At 41.5% G+C, this 19,117-nt stretch overlaps 1 long non-coding RNA gene across 1 annotated transcript; it reads left to right on the top strand.

Annotated features, from left to right (window-relative positions):
* Positions 1 to 1,754: 1,754 nt before the first annotated feature.
* Positions 1,755 to 18,904, top strand: LOC148187371 (uncharacterized). The gene is made up of 3 exons (XR_015778941.1): positions 1,755 to 1,873; positions 17,203 to 17,408; positions 18,529 to 18,904. It is a non-coding gene; the product is annotated as an uncharacterized LOC148187371 (long non-coding RNA).
* Positions 18,905 to 19,117: the final 213 nt, after the last annotated feature.

The raw sequence follows: 19,117 nt of genomic DNA, 5'->3' as shown, positions 1-19,117 counted from the left end.
GCTATCATATCACGTTGTGTTATTGGCCACTTGTATTCAGCCAGTTGGATATTGTGCCTTCTAACCTGCTGCAACCCTCCATGCTGTTTAAACAGTCATTCAGTTCACTGCCAGTGGTATAAACAGAGGCGGCACTTAACATGTCAATCAGCTAAATTATATAGTTTTCTTTTTCAAGGCTGTTTTTCACAATAGGTGTAACCTGCAATTTACATTTTAAGTACAACAGCAGTTAAAAGTCTGATCAAAGTCCTTGCCAAAGTGCTATTCATAAAAAGTTGATGCTCCTGCATTTACTGTTGTTTGATTGCACCACACCTCAGGATATTTTCTTTGTGTTCAGCCGTTAACATCAGCCTTAACTTAGATGAGCAGACTGGCTCAGCAATCTGGAAGGTATCTCACCTTGTAACCTCTGAACTGAAGTGACCTTTCATCTTTGAACTCTGAATCCGAATGCCACATAAATGGAGATACAATATCCTCCTTTCATTCCTTCCCCCCACCCACAACATGCTGAACTTTGTCCCTGTAGCTTTTCACAGAAAAGGAAACTCTGTCCTTTGACCTCAAGTATATGGACATACTGTGGCTAACAAAAAGGTCTGAGGCCTGTTTGATTTCATTTATGGATTTGATTTGACATACTCTGTGAGGAAGTGCAGAAAAGAAGGCTGATCCCAGATGTTACTGGGCTGTGTGGCTAGTGACAAAAGAAGTGAAGAAGATGGAAGAACGTTGCATTATAAGAGAGAAGGTTAACGGGCATTTAAGCATCATTAGAAAACAGACTGTGTTGTTTTACAAGACTAACTTTTTACAATCTTGTTAACATAGTGTCGCAGTGAGTTAAAGTGCTGGAATGGGATTTTGTGACTGCAGTTGATCAAAATATACAAAAGCTGTACAGTACAGTGAAAAAGAAATTGTTTAATTTCCGGTGTTTTTCTTTTGACAACAGACAAAGAGGGCCAAGTGAAACGCATTATTCATCAAAGGAAGCATATCCTCATATTGTATATTCTTCCTCTACCTAAACAACTTTGACGTCATATTTGATTAAAACAGAACACGTACACTGAACACGTAAGCAACATCCAAAAGCCGACATACTTCAGCTGACAGACACTTTTCAAAACTACGTGACAGACTTTTTGTCTGTTAAATCTGTAATATAGTCTGTTCAACAGACTCACCTTCCATGTCAGCCTGAGTTCACTGAGCGGTTACTAGGGCAGATTATCATTCAAATCTTTGGATGGGATATGCAGATTTGATTTGCCCCTCCGTCTGGAAATAGAGGGCTCTGACACCAGCCCTCTTTCAAATTAGTTTTCGATACACTTATACTGTACTGCACTGAATGGTAGGTAAAGGTAAAGAAAAAAATAGATGGAAATGATTTGAATGCGTAGGCAAAGGTCATCCATGCAGTGGCGTTCTCTTGGCCCAGCAGTGCAAACAGGGGAGAGTTTAGATTCAGACGCCTGACTGTCTCAGAGGGTGGGAGCCGGAGTGTCAGCAGACATTAACCCTCCACCTTTGACCTCTACTCCCCAGTTTCAGCTGCAGTGTCTCCCAAGGTTTGGAGTGAAGGAAAGCCCTCTTGGGGAGGAGGCAGGTGCGAGCTGCAGTGGGAGGGCCTGCTGGAAGTCACACCATACTGTAACCTTTGAACTGAAATGAGTATGGGATGGTTGTGACATTCCCCACTTATACAGCTGCAGGGAAGTTCTACTAAAAGCATATGACACAGCAAACCCTGGCAACAGAGGCACATGAGGCGTATTGGGATTCTTCAACTGTTTTGCTTGAATATAACCCTTCAGAGGCCACATATTTAATTCAACAAAATAAACAAAGGAATAAGCAGGTAAATCTACATTCACTTTTCAAAGTATTTTTGACAAGGTCAGTGCCTGAACTTGCAAAACATTGAGCAACGTCATGAAAGTGTTGCATTTTTACAGACTCAACACTGGCCTTGTGATGAGTGGATTATTCATTAATGAGTGAAACTGTCTTTATTGGCACAACAAGCTATGGACATAGAAGAAAATGCATGACCTCTGTTCAAAATAAACAGACAAGAGTGATTATGACTGGATTATGGCAGACATGCTAAACAGCCATCTCAGTCGTCTCAGTAAATATTCTACTTTTGTCCTTGAAGTGTGTCAGGGAGCTGAAACTATGTCTGATAGACAAGATAGATAATTCCACTACGACGCATTACTGCAACAGAGAGGAGATATATAAAAGCAGCTGCCACTGTCGCTGTGCCAAACTACTGATTCAGTATGATGACCCCATCTCTCCCTGGTCACATCATCCTCTCATCAGACTCACGTCAGTATGTTTAAGTTTGTGCTGCCAGAAAAAAACGTCTCCCAGGAAAACAACATTAAATTTGACTGAGGTCATCATGGGATGTTGAGAAATGTTTTCTGGAGTATTGACATTCAGACAGTTGATATCACACTCACTGTTCAGGTATGTCAGTGATCTGCAGTGCAGCATCTCCATGTTTTTTTTCTTCAGTCTGCTATTAGTGCAGAGAAGAATAGGCCTCACAAACACCTATGGTCTGATTAAGACAAACAAAAAAGAATCTCCAAGGCCATCCAGACTGGAGCTGTTTTGGTAAGATGTGACTGTATTCTACATGACCTGAACACACATTTCATGTAAAGTTTAGAGCTGAAACAGCTAGTTTGCTCCAAAAAGAAAACCCTACCTTTATAAAACAGGTCATTTCATCATTTCATCATTTTACTTTTACCAGGCAAGGCAAATGTTCTGTCAGGGAATTGATTGTAAGGCTGCTGAGAGCAGTGGGAATGTTTACATCTCCTCAGCCTGTCCTCATAGCTAATGCTTAACCCATACCCACATGCTCTGAAATAGAAAAATCAAGAGGAATTTTGGAGTTGTTTTTGGATAACTGTCAAAGTATAGGAAAACAGGTCACTGCCTAAGTGTGGTTGCCTCTGCACTGTGTGCGTGTGTGTGAGAGAGACACACATTCAGATCACACGTGTGAATAGGAATTCAGGCAAGACTAGGTCAACTCCTGTGTGGGTGAGTTGTCTCACATCCCCCTGAACATGCACTGGCCCTGCATCTTGTTGACCTAGTTGGTGCTCTTTGACTAATCCCTGACGATTCTGCGGGTGGTCTGGGAGGAGCTCTCCTCCAGTTTCCTCTGCATTTGAATATCGGATGACAAACACAGAGCCTCGTGAAAACCCCCATCTCTGAACTGCCAAGGGATTTGACTGAGGCGCCTGCCAACACAACATGCAATGTTTTTTCCTGCTGCACCTCTCTCTCTCTCTCTCTCTCTCTCTCTGGTCTTCTTCTTTCATCCATTTGTCAGACATTAAAGGGCACCTATATATTTTGGATCATCACACCCAGTGGTTCAAAGTAAAGCTGATACTGTAATTGTGATTGTGTGTGTGAGAATGTTTCCTCTGAGCGATGAGAGGCCTGCAGCCTTCACACCACTCAGCTATCAGTTCTAGTCTCTCACTTTACACATGTTAAGCTGTGTGTCCATCAAAAGCTTTTGGTACAGTACCTTTGGAACCAAAAGTAACTCCTATGAACATGTGCCTTGACCCTAGATCTGTTTAGTGCTTCCACCGCAGACATTACTATTGCATGTGGGCGGGGTTGTTGTCATAAGTTGTATTTCCTTGTTCGCCGCTGATAAAGAGTAAAGTCTGCACCATGTTTATTGTGCACAGACTGGGGGTGCACTGTGACGTTTTCAGAACAAAAAGAGCAGACTGCAGTGAGAGTCTCTCTCAATGGGATTTTTAAAAATGGCGTGTTTGTGCATTGACTCCTTGTCAGGCAAGAGCGGGGGTTTAGTGCTGCTGGCGCGCACAGGAGTGATGCTCTGACACATGTTTTTCTCTAAGGGAGGATTAGAATATATGCAACTGACGCAATCCAGTTGCATTTAATAAAAAATTTTTAAACACTTGAAGATCTGCTTATTACTAAAAGTTTATGTCATCCAAGAGAGAATATAAAAACAGATGGCCATATCAGAGTTGTCTTATCAAAATGTAAGGTGTGTTGATGGATTCACATTGTTATCTCATGCATTGAGTAACACTACAAGTAAACATTCCACCTTAAAAGTTGCTGGCAGTTGGCCCAGTGAATTAAATTATTTTTCTCAGTCTGCATCTGCTGCTAGAGGCTGCAGAACATCTTTTATTTTATAGTTCTAGTTTATTAATGTATGAAAAACTTGTCACCCCCACCAAGCAGAGTGGTTGTGACAACTTTTTACAACTGAAATGCAAATAAAACCCAAAACAAAACAAAGCATACCAAACTGAACTGAACTGAGCCAAACAGGAGTTCTCTCACTGTCACATGCTATCTTCTTGTATGAGGTTTTTTTCCTGTGTTTGGGTGATCCAATTACTCTTTGTTCTTGTGGTTTATGGCTCTTCTAACCCACTCATCCACTCAGTATGAGCCATTTGCAAGCCTAATGAGTCACAGATATGCTAGTAATGCATACACCTTCAGAGTGAAGAGGCTGGAACTCAAACTTTATAAGCAAGCCTCCTTTTGCAGCTATGATCAAGTATCTAATATTGTTTTTGATATAACAGTGGACATGTGATGAGCATATTTGTTAACGTGTGTGACAAAGGCAGCAGTAGAGCAGTGCCCAACCAGTAGTCAGAGCTACTGTGTTGGTGTGGGTTTTACACTGGACGAACTGCTTTGTTTGACTGAGGCTTTACTGGGAGGACACAGCGGAGGCTCAGCTAGAGAGTCATATATCAGGGACAGAGGCATCTTACTATCCCGTCTGCACTCTCTCTCACACACACACATACACTCACAGGGTGGTGAATGAGGACAGTGAAAACATAGCTCAGTATCCGTGGGCCCTTCCTCCACCAATACACCACCAGGCGTTCCCACGGGGCCGTTAACATCCTATTGACTCTGCTCAGTCATTATCAGATCAGCATGAAACACACTGGGGCACTTTAACCCACTCTGTACACACAATCACACACACACACACACACACACACACACTGGTTGCAGATTACTCTGCTCTGAGAACAGTATTTTGGCCTGCTGCTTCATAGCAACCCTACCTTTAAACCCACAGTAGGGCACTAAGCTAGCGCCAGTGATTGCTCCTCAGTGTTGCATTACGACAGAGTGCTTCACCAGGAGCTCAACACTTGTACGTCTTCTCCACAGATGCTGGTGGGTCCCGTGGGACAGCCATGGCTACCTACCATCCCATCACTGATTGTCAGCAAAAGGGTTGACATAAATGTAGTGTGGCTACTAATGAACTGCCAAGCAACAACCACTGTCAGACCTGTCAATATGAGACAGAGGCTGATTTTAGCTCATTACACTAAGATGTCTAGCAATAGATTAATACATAAAGATCACAGTATTTTATTCATTTGAAGGCCAAATCATTAGCTGGGGAAATCTGTCAGACATTTGAATGCAGCGTGAACATGTGATGGCCCCTTCCAGGCAATTGAAATCCATGACAGGTGCAAGGTAGTGTGATACTCATGTAGACACAAAGCCTGCACATCTAATGTTTATTGATAGCAGAGCCTACATAGGCTGTTATTATTTCAAGGCAGTATGGGAAGGCTTAGTTTCAGTGTCTGCATGTGAGTGCGTGTGTGCTGCCTGTGTGCATGTGTACACGGCCTCAGTGTTTGGTTGTGTCACACAAAAAACAGATTAGTGAAAACACTGAGGTAAAATAAGCAGCCTGACCTTGCTCTGAAACTGAAAGGCAATCCTTTGAATGATCCGTGGGTCAGTAGCTTTGTCCTTCAGACAGTTAAAGTCTATCCTTCTCATCCCCCCACCCCACCCCCTGCCTGTCTCACTGTTCTCTCCTCTATCTCTCTCTCTTTGCCTTTCTTCTCCAGTAGTTGCATTCACATTAAATCTCTTTTTTCTGCACCTTATGTAAAACCTATCCTCCTCTGTTCTCCATTCCTGCAAAACTGTCTGTCTTAATGTAGCACACACACACACACACACACACACACACACACACACACACACACACACACACACACACACAAAAACACATTCAGAACTCTTGATATGCATGTCATCTTTTCATGTCTGGTCTTTGAACACAGCTGTTTGTGTTATTTCAAGACGTGATTGTTCCTCATGACAAGCTGTGATGGCACTGATGTGTCTGATCTGCCGCTACACCTCAAAGGCAAACGAGCACGATGCAAAGGCGGCAGCAGATACCAGCCGTATTAAAGACTTCCCCCGCAAACTCTTTGAGCTGTAAAATGTTTGACGCTTTAAGAGCATAGCCAAAGCAGGTTGCCAGGTGAGCACTGCCCCCCCCCCATCCCTTCACATATAGGATGCCTCAAGAGTTGCTGCATTTACTGGAAATTGCAAATGTGTCAGCAAGTTCCAGATGTTAGTTATGCAATGTCGAATTAAAGCAAGAAGTGTAGATTGTGTTGTGTTATTTAACATATATGTATGTTAACATTTTGGTTTTTCTATGTGCTGTGTTTGAAATAGATAGGCTTCTACAGTATCTATATTAAATGTCAGGGCCATTACTCAAATTATTTATAGCATTTTAAGTATGCTGTAAAATGTTGTCAAATAATTGTCAATCAAATTCAGTTAATCAAATGTGTTTGAATGTTTGTGCACTGCAAGGTTTTCACAAGCCATTTATCATCTCACAGATTTGTTCACTTTTTTAAAGATAAAAGTTAACATATTACAGAATATATCCTATAACTTGCTGGAGCAACTTACATTCATGTTATTCAGGTCACTAAGTTGGCACCAATTTACATCTTACAACATGCATCTTTACATCTTTAATCTGCTGGTGTAGTTGCTGTGAACCTGAAAGGCAAGAACAACTGCAAGACTGGTTCAAGTTTTTTACTTATCATATTCACAACAATTACAGAGAAGCAGATGTTGGTCTGAGGCTCCCTCTAATAATAATATTTCTATGAAAAAGGATTTGCAAGTAAAAACAAAAAGGGACTTTTAATATTAAATTGTGTGAGTTCAATTAAAGAATAAAATACAACATGAATAAAATAAAAAAATATATATATAAACCACAAAATAGTTGCAAAATATAGCATGGACTGTTACAAGACCTTTGGCAGTTTTTTATACCTGCATTAAAAATTTATATCCAAGTCTCTGCCAGGCCATGCTCTGCCTGTCATCCCCTATTGGTCACATGCACAAACATTTTGGGAAAGTGCTCCAATAGCTTTATGATAAATATCCACCAAGTTTGGTGATACTTGGACAAATTGTCATTAATTTATGTCCAGCTTTGTGCAAGGCCAATGGACTTGTTTGGAACTGGTGAAGCCAGCTATTGAGTGATTTCAACATTGTTTTGAAACATGTCTTGTGAGTTTTAAATTGAAACAATTTCTGGTTTATAATCTGGTTTGTCTTATGCCACACCCATTTTTCTTGCTAGTTGTAGCACCCCACAATTGGCCAAAAAGTCACGGAGTAAGGTCTATTTATATGCTGTGCCATGGCCCTTTTTTAAGTTTAAAGTGCTGCAGTTTTAAATAACTTCAAAATGCAATGAGATTTTAACAGGCCTTTTATAGCTTTTGATGGACATGGTCCAATAATAATCCACAGAAAATGCGATTCAAATCTGGGCTACCAGGGCTTGGTAGGAAATGTCAAATACATATATTTTTAAAAAAGCATCAATTGGTATGGTGGTGCTCCCTATTGAGTGGTTTCAAAATAATTTCACAAACAAGCTCCAACATTATTATTAAACACATGCTTGAGTTTTTTAATGATTGTACAAACAATTATATAAAAAAATAAAATATAGTCTGAGATGTGTTTTGCTACACTTATTTTTTTTTTCTTGCATCTGTAGCACCCCATTGTGATTGATTTTAATGAAACTTTGATGATTCGTTTCGTGCAGTGATGGGCAAAAATAGAAGAAGAAATAGTTCTGAATTAGTCTTTTTAGTGTCCAGTATATATCGTGTCAGTCTGTTGAAAGTCTGAGAGCTTACATATCTTACCCACTGGCCCACTCACAATTATTGTGGGGTACTGTTCATGCTGCCTGCTTTGGTGAGTGAACAAGAAAGCACAATCTGATATGCCCACAAAGTGTTTTCCCTGGATCAATGACTAACTTGTTTGTCCAGGATTCAGGTTACAACTAACCAATCAACAGCAATTCTCGATTGTGATGTCATTTACAGTGCATCAGAAGTGCAGAAACCCACCCATGAAGAAAAAAGAAACTGCCCATTTGAAAGCCATTCAAGCAGCAACCGCATGTAGAGATTTCCTTGGATTTTCAACACATTTTATTACTAAATATATATTTAACCTAGATTTTACAGGACTTGTTGTAACATTAGATCTATTTGCTGAGCTACGCTAAATGTTAGATCTACCTGCTGAGCAAAGCTAAGCTAAACTACACAGGCTAAAATGCAGCTTCCTTCAGGCTGCAAATAGTTTTGGGCTTGGGATATTATTATATGTATATAACCTTTGTGGATTGTATTTAATGGTAAAAAATATGTGTGAAAAACAGATGTTACAGGTCTTGTAGTACAACTACAAATAATTAAACTCATTTGAGACAACTGGGATTTGTACCCAGGTTCACTACAAACTCTGACTCATTGATCTAAGTGTTAAGAAGCAGAAAAGTAACTTAATTTCAGCCAGAATTTCTTCTAATTGTGCAACATGTTAAGTCTAGAGCTATAAACTTGGATCCTCTTACAAAGTTACTGATTAAAATTAAACTTGTAACTGTCAGAAAAAAAGTTCAGACTGTTTACAGCAGAGCTCCTCTCACAGCCCGCTGTGGTTCAGTGGCTAACAAATGAAGCTAAATGCTAACAGTGTCAGCTACAACTAACGGACTCCACAGATACAGATAACGGCTCCATCACCCACAGTCAGACACACACAGCTGCTTATTTACTACTAAACAACTACAGCTCACAACTCACACCATCTGCTAACGCTGCTCCACTGAGTTTGCAGGCTAGAGAAAATTCCTGGTGCTGACTATTTGCTGGAGTTTACAGCCAGCTGTCCAGCACTCCGATTTGATACTGTTGTTCATAAGGCTTGAGAAAAAAAATGCATGCACCACCATTGTTGGCTGTTCTGTTCTCCTGTCCTCTCATTTTGAATGAACGATAGTCCACTGAAGCTTTCATATCGTCTCGTCTCATCAATGAAAATGTAGACCTAACTTAGATTTCACCATAGCTTCTATTATTACAATCTGTTTTTAGCTTGTCATCGTCTTATTCTCGTCATGGAAAAAAGTCACTGATGAATCATTTTTGTCAGTTTTCATTAATGAAATCAGCACTGCTCAGCGCCTCACACTATCTATAAGGCTGAGCCTAGACACACTACGTAAGGAACCCATTTCAGCTGCTAGTGTCTGCAATCTCATTCTGAAATCAAAACCCAAAGCTCATGACCATAGGTGAAGTTTGAAACATAGATGGAAGAGTAAATCGCCTTCTGCCCGATGACAGCTGGGATGGCTCCAGCCCCCCCGCGACCCTTGCAATGACAAGTGCTTAAGGACAATGAATGAATGAATGAATACATTATATTATACTGATATTAGGCTTATTAGGCTATTAGTGCTGCTGTGATAGGTTTGGCCACGTTGTCAAGTGATGCCACCCGTACGCATATTTGGTGCACATGTCAGGTACTGGTCAGCCATCTAATGGCGTATAATAACACTGTGACCAGTTCTGTCCGGTGGCCCTCTCAGCAGACGCCTTCCAGTAGTGTCCCGTGTGCACAGTAGAGGTCCCTCTTAGCGATGAGCATCCATGCCGAAAGCACTGAGCAGCACTATTTTTATCAGTTTGGTACGAGAACAGGCTGGCCTACTATTTTATGTGCATGAGGAGAATTGAAAGAGGCACCTCCCCAAAACATTGGGGTGCCCTGTTCAGAAGTAAACAAAAACTTCATGCAAGCCTGGTTTTAAGCAGCGACAACATTGTCAGAAAAAAAAGCTTCAGGTGATGGAGGTAAAAGCAAGTCTAATCATAAACTTGTAAAAAAATGCCCTTGCAGGACTAAAATTGCATCAACAAGCAGACACTCACAACCACCTCTCGAGAGCACCTCAATGCCCCCCTCTCAAAAATATTGCTTCCAGTGCCCCAAACGTCCTCTGACCTGGGGGCTGTACTATCCCCACTGAGAAATGTTAGTTTAGATAGTCCATGGTTGGTCTGTCCCATCCCTTCACAGCACTTCACAGATCATAAATAATAATTAAACTGCACTAATAATACACACACACTCTGATGCATTTATTACAGTTTGTGTTCAGCCACATGCTCATAAAGACACACACAGATATACACACACGCCTGCAGACATATCAGACAACACTGTTTGCCGAAGAGGGCTTTACAGCATCTGACACCCCTCTGCCCTTAGACCCTCACATCACCTAAAGAAAAGCTCCCTAAAAAGAGACCTTGTAACGTGGGAAAAAAAAGGAAGAAACCTCAGGAAGAGTGGCAGGGGATGATTAGGGATCCCTCTTCCAGGACGGACAGACGTGCAATAGATGTCCTAAATAACAATTGAATTACAATAATGACAAAAAGGAAATAGAAAGAGAGAGAGGAAGAGAGGGGGAGAGAGGGGAGAGAGGGGGAGAGATGCACAGCAATAATGGAAACAGACGCATGTCAAATTACAATAACGATAGGTGTAAAATTACTAAATGCACTCTATGATAATATTGTGAATGTTGATAAGAGTGCCATGCGTATATTGATAGTGGAGGCGTGGCTTATAATAATGGCAATAGAAGGTTGTGTCAAGCACAGTCACGGCATCGCCGCAACCAGGACCCACAACACAGGCGTAGCTTCAGACAGGACCATAGCAATGACAAAACCAAGACCATGATCAAGGCGAGCCAGAGGTACAGTATCAGTGCAGCCACAGAACGAGCACAACCAAAGGCAGGTTTAAAGCACCAGCACAGCTATCACCACGGTCAGGCACAGCCAAGATTGCAGCCAGGATCCGGGAAAACTAGGATACAAGGGAGCAGGAATGATCCTGAGAGGCAACGAAGTTAGCCTAATGCAATAAACAGACATAAGCGTTTGCAGATGGAGGGAGCAAGAGAAGGAAAAAGGAGCTCAGTGTATCATAGAAAGTCCCCCGGCAGATTAAACCTATGTCAGCCTAAATAGAGGCTGGTCCAGGCAGCCTGAGCCAGCCCTAATTATAAGCTTTATCAAAGAGGAAGGTCTAAGTTTACCCTTAAAAGTGTAAACGGTGTCTGCCTCCCTGACCGAAACTGGAAGATGGTTCCTTAAAGGAGAAGCAAAGCCAGAATTTTACAGGGAGCCACTGCAAAGAAGCTAAAACAGGAGAAATATGGTACCTTTTCTTGGTTACCGTCAGAACACGTGCAGCAGCATTCTGTACCAGTTGGAGAGACCTAAGAGATTTACTGGGGCAACCAAATAATAGGGAGTTAGGGTTAGGGTTAGTAATCCAGCCTAAAAGCAACAAATGCGTGTACACACAAACACACACACACACACACACACACGCACACTGAGACACAGTGTCAGAACAAAATCTGTTGAGAGTATTTATTTTATCTTGTAACTTATAAAGTGAATCACGTCTTCATGTATAATTGATAATAAAGTTCCTTATTGCTACATCTGGCCTCATGTTTAGCTAAAACGTCATGCTGTAGCAGGATTCAACAAACTGTTGGAAAGTGGCTGTGCTTATATCAACATGTTCTCATCCCCACTTGTCGCATGTGGCAGCTCTGTTGTTAGACTTTTGTGCCTACATATTACTTATTAGGGATCCTTTTGCGTCAGCTGTTTACACTCCAGGATGCCGCAACTGTGATGTCAACAATTGCACATGGTTGTGTTTAGGCAGCAGCAGCACATGCAATAACATCATGGATGGTTAGTTTTAAGGCAAGGAGGCACATGGTAAGGTTCAGAAAAAAACATCACATTCAAATGGGAAGCGAACACCTGACTCTCTCATCAAAGCCTGTGTCTTATATTATCAGCAAGACCAAAAGCTTGAAACAGAAAATATGTCTTTGTGATTTTGTAGCAGTAGAAGTAGTAGTACTAATAGCAGTGGTAGCTTCTCACATACTCGTAAGCAGGGGTGAAAATAGTTTTAAATTCTTGCTGGTACTATTACCAAAACCTTCATCTCTCTCTCACTTCATGCATTTTAAAATAGCAAAGTCAAAACACGAACAAATAAAAACAATTCAATATTTTACTGTAGGTTACCTGTAGGCCCATGGAGTAGGCAGGAATTAAAAACACTTGACAATATGGTAAACTATTTCTTTTAATTGAAACATTGATAAACATCCAGAATACAAGTCTCTAAGAACAGATCATGAGGTCACGAGCAAAAACTCAAAGTGGAACTACCACCATTCATTTTTGCTTTTGAACTGTTCATATTGATCCTTTGTCCAAATGGAAGGATAAGCAGGAGGCGTAGCATCATCATCACCTGTGCTTTTTTCTGGTGGTCCTGCAGCTGCTTCTTTTCCCTGACATGGTGCCTCCTCACCCTGACTCTCAGCCTGCTCAAAATCTTCATCACTGGGTTTTTTTGTGATTTTCTGTGGTAACCCATCTTCAGTGTCCCTGTCTTTTCTTTTGAACAAAGAAGTTATTTTTCTCTGCATTATTCCTTTAACATAAAAAATGACCGTTTTGTAGTGTTTCTCTCCATTTTATTTAAAATGATAACTGACAGATAAGATGATAACTGACAGATATTTAAATCATGCTGAAAGTGTTTCAGCCAACCACAAGAATTTGGAATAAGTTTGGAATTACGTTGGTGTCTTTTATTGTTCATCCTGTCCCGGCGCAAGCGGCGTTTCTTGACGTCTGTGCACCAGTTGTGGAAAATGTCCCAGTGCAATAAATCAAACAAACCCATCCCCATAGCAACCGCTGTGTTTCGGAAGTAGACGCGCATGCGCACTCACGTACTGCTGAGTGAAATCTCCGGTCGTTAGGTCACAAGCAGTTTCTTTTCCAAGCTGTTCTGTATCATTGAAATTGAATAAAATAACACGAAACACAACTGCTTACTCTCCAACTGATTTTAACCCTCTATGGTACAGCGTTGCCATATGGCAACAACCCCATTTTAAGCCTTCTACACACAGATAATACATCCTAAGTTATGGTGCAATGCATTAAAAAAGAGGTGGGGTTCTAAGTAAACCAATAGCAGTGTTTAAATTTGTGACATTACTTTCTATAGGCCATTTTGAAACCCTTTTCTGCAGACATCAACGACAGGAGGAGCCTCACCATTTGACGCCTAAAAATTCAACAAAAAAAGTGTTTTTTTGAAGTTTTTCAACGGGAAAAAAAATATACACTCAACAATAGGTTAGTTAAGTTCATTATCATGTAGTTTCTTGCACTGTAGTCAATCAATAAATAATAGAAAATGTTAAAAATGTGTACGTTGCCATATGGCAACACCGTACCATTATGGATTGCTAGCCAGGCATGTTGATAACATTTTGTATATAGGCCTACTTTGCAATTGCATTGGTGTACACTGATCTTCTATAGTCTATAAACTATAATAATGCACTTTGTGAGTCCTTTCCACATTGCATATGATGATATTTGACACATCTTTCTTCCATTTACAGAATGATTGCAATTTTTTTTTTATGGTACATCGCGGAAAAAGGCTGAACTAGCCCTCCCACTAGATGATAGTGAAGATGACAAAGAATTCAGTGACGAGGAAAATGAGCTGCTGGAAACACAGAGTGAGAGTGATGAAGACAGTGAGACGGATGAAGATTATGAGCCAGAGAATGAGGACAGTGGGGACAGTGAGGACAGAGACAGTGAGGGCAATGGAGACAGTGAGGAGAGGGAGGACAGTGAGGATGAAAGTGAAGTGACAGGTATTACCAGTAAGAGAGTGTAAAATGGGTAACACTTTACTTGACACCTGTTCAGGCTACTGGGGATTGTTTATATTATAACATGAGTTTTAAAATAAATGTTACATACAATTTTAAACAAAACTCTCATGTTTTCATTACTTTCCATTATGGTACGGTGTTGCCATATGGCAACGAACCCTAAAAACTACTAAAAAAATAATATTTTTTGAAAATGTCTCTTCATTATGTTTACTTGGTCTATTTTAAGACAAAAAAACACCCCAAACATTTTTTTACCAACTGGGATCATAGTGCGTACCATAGAGGGTTAATTGAGACACATTGCAACGAACGTAAAGACATTAAACGTGTGGTACACGTTTCGAAGGCTAGGCGCAGAGGAGACCACCGGGCTCTCTCCGAGGGGAGGGGGAGAGAAGCAGGGCAAGAGCCTTGAGGAAGAGAGGGAGATGTCCGGCCAAGGCTCCGTCCAGCCAAGGCTCCGTCCAGCATGGACTAAAGCACATCACGGACAGTTCAGAAACAATTCGGAATGAGTTAAAAGGAATTTTAAACAGACAAAGTAGTTTTCAAGACTGCATATTGCTAGCGGATCTATTTTCTGACCCAGAGTGCGGCCGTGACTAGTTCTGAATGAGGGCTTTATAACAGGCAGCCGCTCTACCATTTTCCTGGTACTGCGTACCGCCACTGAATCTTTTAGTGGTACGCAGTACCGGACCGTACCGGCTTACTTTCACCCCTGCTCGTAAGTTATATTAGTAACAAATCTGACATCATTGGTTTTTAGTGACATGTCTTGACAATCAATAAATTGCCTTCAATACGTCTTTGGTAATCCTCTATTTTCTGTCAAGCACCCCATCAGGAGTCATATTCAAAAACATTCAGTCCTAGTTTAGGATTGATTCAGGAAAATTCTCAGAGCAACTCTGAGCAAAGAAGGGACAGAAACTTTTATCTTAGTGAGGAGGTGTGCTTGACATGGCTGATAGGTATGATGCATTCTTTAAAAAGATGTGATTGGTTGTCACTGACAAGTCCTGTAGTGAGTCTGTAACATACACTCTATACAAAGATGGACGACATGACCCTCCATGTTAGTGAATGTACATAGGCCAAACTAAAAACAAAAACTACACCCCAAATCAATTTTTCTTAAAGATGGTGTCTGTCACTGAAGGTAGCTGTCATCACCCTGATGTTTTTGTTTGTTTTTATGATAAGTTTGGTTTTAATGAGTTAGTAAATTATACAAAAGGGGGCTTTTCCACCCATGATTGACAGCTGTGCGCTAGCATTCAATGGAGCTGTTCACGATCAGTTGGACGGGTGTTTTGGCGGGAACTCTCCCACCGCGGATATCGCTACTGCGCAGATGTGGGCTCTCAATGACATCACTCTCACAAAGACTCATTAAGACTATAAGCACTTTTTGTGTGATCATATTGCTGCACTGTTGCATTTTCACAGTTGCCAAATCTTAGTGTTTTGGTCACTTTATTTATGGTTTTGGACTGTTACTGCATTGGGTAAGAGATGTAAGCGAATCTGTTTTTCACCTTAGGAGCTCTCTTAAGGGCTAAGATGTTTTGTGAATCATTTTTCTCTTTACCAGAACCCACTCTTAACTTCAAGGTGAAATTTTCGAAATACATCATAATTCTAAGAATTTTCTAAGAATTTCGTCACTAGGAGCAACTTTAAGTGCTGGAAAGCTTTGTGAATATGGTCCCTGGTCAAAATTTCAATTAAGTAACTGCAAAATAAATGTAATTCTCATATCCCTCAGGTACATGTTGTGTTTAAAGTGCTAATTAATGAATGTTAGCATGCTAATATTCTAAACCAAGATTGCAAACATGGTAATCATTATACCTACCAAACCTCAGCATGTTAGCATTAGTTCAGGATTTTAAATTTATTTTTTATTTTTTTCCAAAGTGCGAAACGTTTCCATAGTATCAAGTGAAGAGGATACAATTATATTGTAGCACTTGAAATGAAAGACTTTATCTAAGTTATTTGTTGAGATATGTCCTTTGATACAAAAATACCAGACATCTACAAAGCTTTTAAAAACGTATTGCTGGTAATTGGGAACTGACACCAATGTATGTATTTTAGATTTATTAAGTGACTCCCCTCTCTCCCACCCTGGTAATGTTTCTTTTTCTAACTGTGACTTGTAGTTGTATCAGGTCTGCCTCTTTCCCACAAGAACAGCCTTACATGACCCTTCACAAACAGAAGACATTTTCACTCTGAAATGCCTATAAAAGCTGGCTTTGCATAGAGCAGGCATGTGCTACTTCATGAGGACTTTGTTGAGCAGAAAATCATATTCAATAGGAAAAGCTATGCTTTAGACCAAGCTGTTTCCCCTTGGGTTTCTTCAAACAGGGTTATTATATATATACAGCTGCATGTGCTGTTATGGAAAGGCTACCGTATCATTAGATCATACTAACCCCCTTCCCTCCTGGCTAACCCCCACCACCTCTACCACTGCCACAGAATGACGGATCGATTGAAGAGTGACAGCAGTGAGGAAATAGAGAGAGATTCAGGATTTACATCATCCACTGACATGCTCATATAAACACCCTCCAATGATAAAGAGACTACACTCTGACAAGGACACCAGTCCTTGTTTAGCTGCTCACAAGTTAAAAGATTTACCATCTCCCCTCCCTCTTTCACTTTCTTTCTCTCTGTCGCGCTCTCTTTTAGCAGATTTCAGTGCAAAGCATATAACCTTTTTGAATTATTTAGTTTATTGACCTCTGCAGGGTTTTAATATGAAGGTCGTTTCCTGCTGGCAGAGCTAGTGCCGGCGGGGTCCTCAGGTGACATGGCCAAGGTCGCTCGCTCCCTCCAGTTAATAATATATTTGTCACATGCAGTGTGTTAGCCCCCGACACAGCGCTTACTGCCTTCCACTTGATTAGTGCAACCAATAAGGACTGCCAAAAATAATAAAGTAGAGATTGGCTTAAGGAGAATGTCCACGGCATCTCTCTCTGTCTCCCCTCACACAGACCCTCAAAGCGTTTACACACACGCACACACACACCAAAATTCACACCCTCACTTTTCTTCCTCCTCCCCTCTGTTCTTGTTTTATTGTTTCCTAGATGAAGGTGAAAGGGAGATGCTGAACAGACAGAACAGCCTAAGGGCCGTGAAGGGCCATGAAGGGCCTGGCTGCTTGGCTGCAGCAGGCAGTGCTGTGGGTACCTGCAGCAACCAACGTCTGCACCTCCTCCATCCCTCCACAAGGCCATGCAGTGCATTTGTGTGTCAGAGGAGCAAAGAGGGTGATTCGGTCTGAGCCACAGGGGCAAGTATCTGATGTACTTGGGGGACTGTAGAGAGCTGCTGGTCCCTGACCGTGCCTGTCACTGACAATCACAGAGAGCAAGCACTGCCATTTGGCTGAGACAAAATGGCGCCCCTTAGATGAAACCCGGTGAATTATAGTAAGAGAAAGGAAAGCATTATACTGGAGTGGTAAATATCTGGCACACAGCCTTAAGCACAACGTTAGCGATTTGATTGTGTGAGTGCTGGTAATGACGGAGACTAGAGGACTACCAATGACTGGTAGATGATGATGGTTGAAAAGGTACTGCAGTTAGGGTACTGCAGTTAAGGCTGAGCTGCAGACTGTCCCCCATCTTTCGTTTTTTTGGAACAGTTTCAGTCTAGAGGTCACTGCAAGGTGAGTTCAACAATCATAAAAGGCAGACAACTGCAAGTTACAAGATAACTACTGACAATGTTATCACTCAGGTATTACAGACACTGTATGCACGGTATGCAAACAGCCACACTATCCTTCAGGGATTGGAAATAATAACAGAATAATACACCAAAACCACAACCTCAAAAACAGCCATAGCTTTGTCAAATGAATAAAACTGATGTGCTTTGTTAAAGGTAATTGATTGCAGTGCAGTTTCGTGTTGCATCCATCCTTTGCACAGAGTTTAACTATATTTTGTTATGTATACATTTTTTGTGTAGGGAAAAATGCTCCAAAATAGTGCTTCAACTATTATGCATAATCTTTCAATAGCGGATAAAACTGTTTTTGGACAGATAGCATAAGCTTTAGGACACCGATGTGGCGTTTTCTTGTAGTGTTTGACTCAAACTTGTTTGTAGTCCCACTGCCATTTTATGTGGTGTGCTAGTAACCGCTAAATTTCTGTGTTGTGTAGATAAGATAATAAAGATGCCATGATGCCTGGATCTCTTTATGGATGACCTTGTCACGTCTGCTCCTCTGCAGCCTCTCCTCACACACCTCTCTCCTAATCAGCCTGATTTCTTCCACCTGCAGTGCTTCCCTCTCTCTCTCCCTCTGCCTGGCTGCACCCTCGTCAGCAGTAACCACCTCCACCTGTTGCTCATTTCCTGTCTCCGCCTATATAACCTGCTCTGTGTCTCACCCTCAGTGCCCCTGCCTGCCTGTTGCTGACTCTGTCCGTCCCCGATTAACCTGCTTCGTCTCTGTCCCGGTGATCCAACCTGCCTTCCGATTCCCGACACCGAGTCTGATCCGCGCCTTCCTCCCTCCTGCTCCCTGAGACGTGGAGGAATTCAGCGAGCCTGCTCTCTGGTGAGATCCGCCATTGTTGGGGTTGATTCAACTGCTCTGCTCGACTCACCTGCTCCGTTCTTCCAGTGGGTTCCCTGCCTGAACCACGTCACCAGTTTGGCCAACTCTAAGGTTTGGCTCGGTGGATCACTGAAGTGGACTTTCACTCCCGTAGACATTGTTGAGACTGTGATTATCTTCGTTTGTGCCAATAAAGCCCCTGAAAGACTCTGTCCGGTCCCTGTGTTGCTTTTGGGTCCTACCACCAGCCCTGACAGACCTCTGTTTATTCTGGCAAGCACCGAGGGAACCAGAACCTTCATGTCAATTATACTGCTCAGTCCAGGTCCTCTGTCAGGGGAAATTGTACAAAAGGCACAGCATTTACACATTATAGGTAATACTTTATAATAAGGTCACATTAATTACTATTAGTTAACGTCATA

The sequence above is a fragment of the Plectropomus leopardus genome, chromosome 15, assembly GCF_026936395.1.
Source record: "Plectropomus leopardus strain MGB_pleo_1.0 chromosome 15, ASM2693639v1, whole genome shotgun sequence".
NCBI classification, from domain to species: Eukaryota; Metazoa; Chordata; class Actinopteri; order Perciformes; family Serranidae; genus Plectropomus; species Plectropomus leopardus.
Note: the sequence above shows the minus strand (reverse complement) of the source record. Positions and strands in the feature narration are given on the sequence as shown.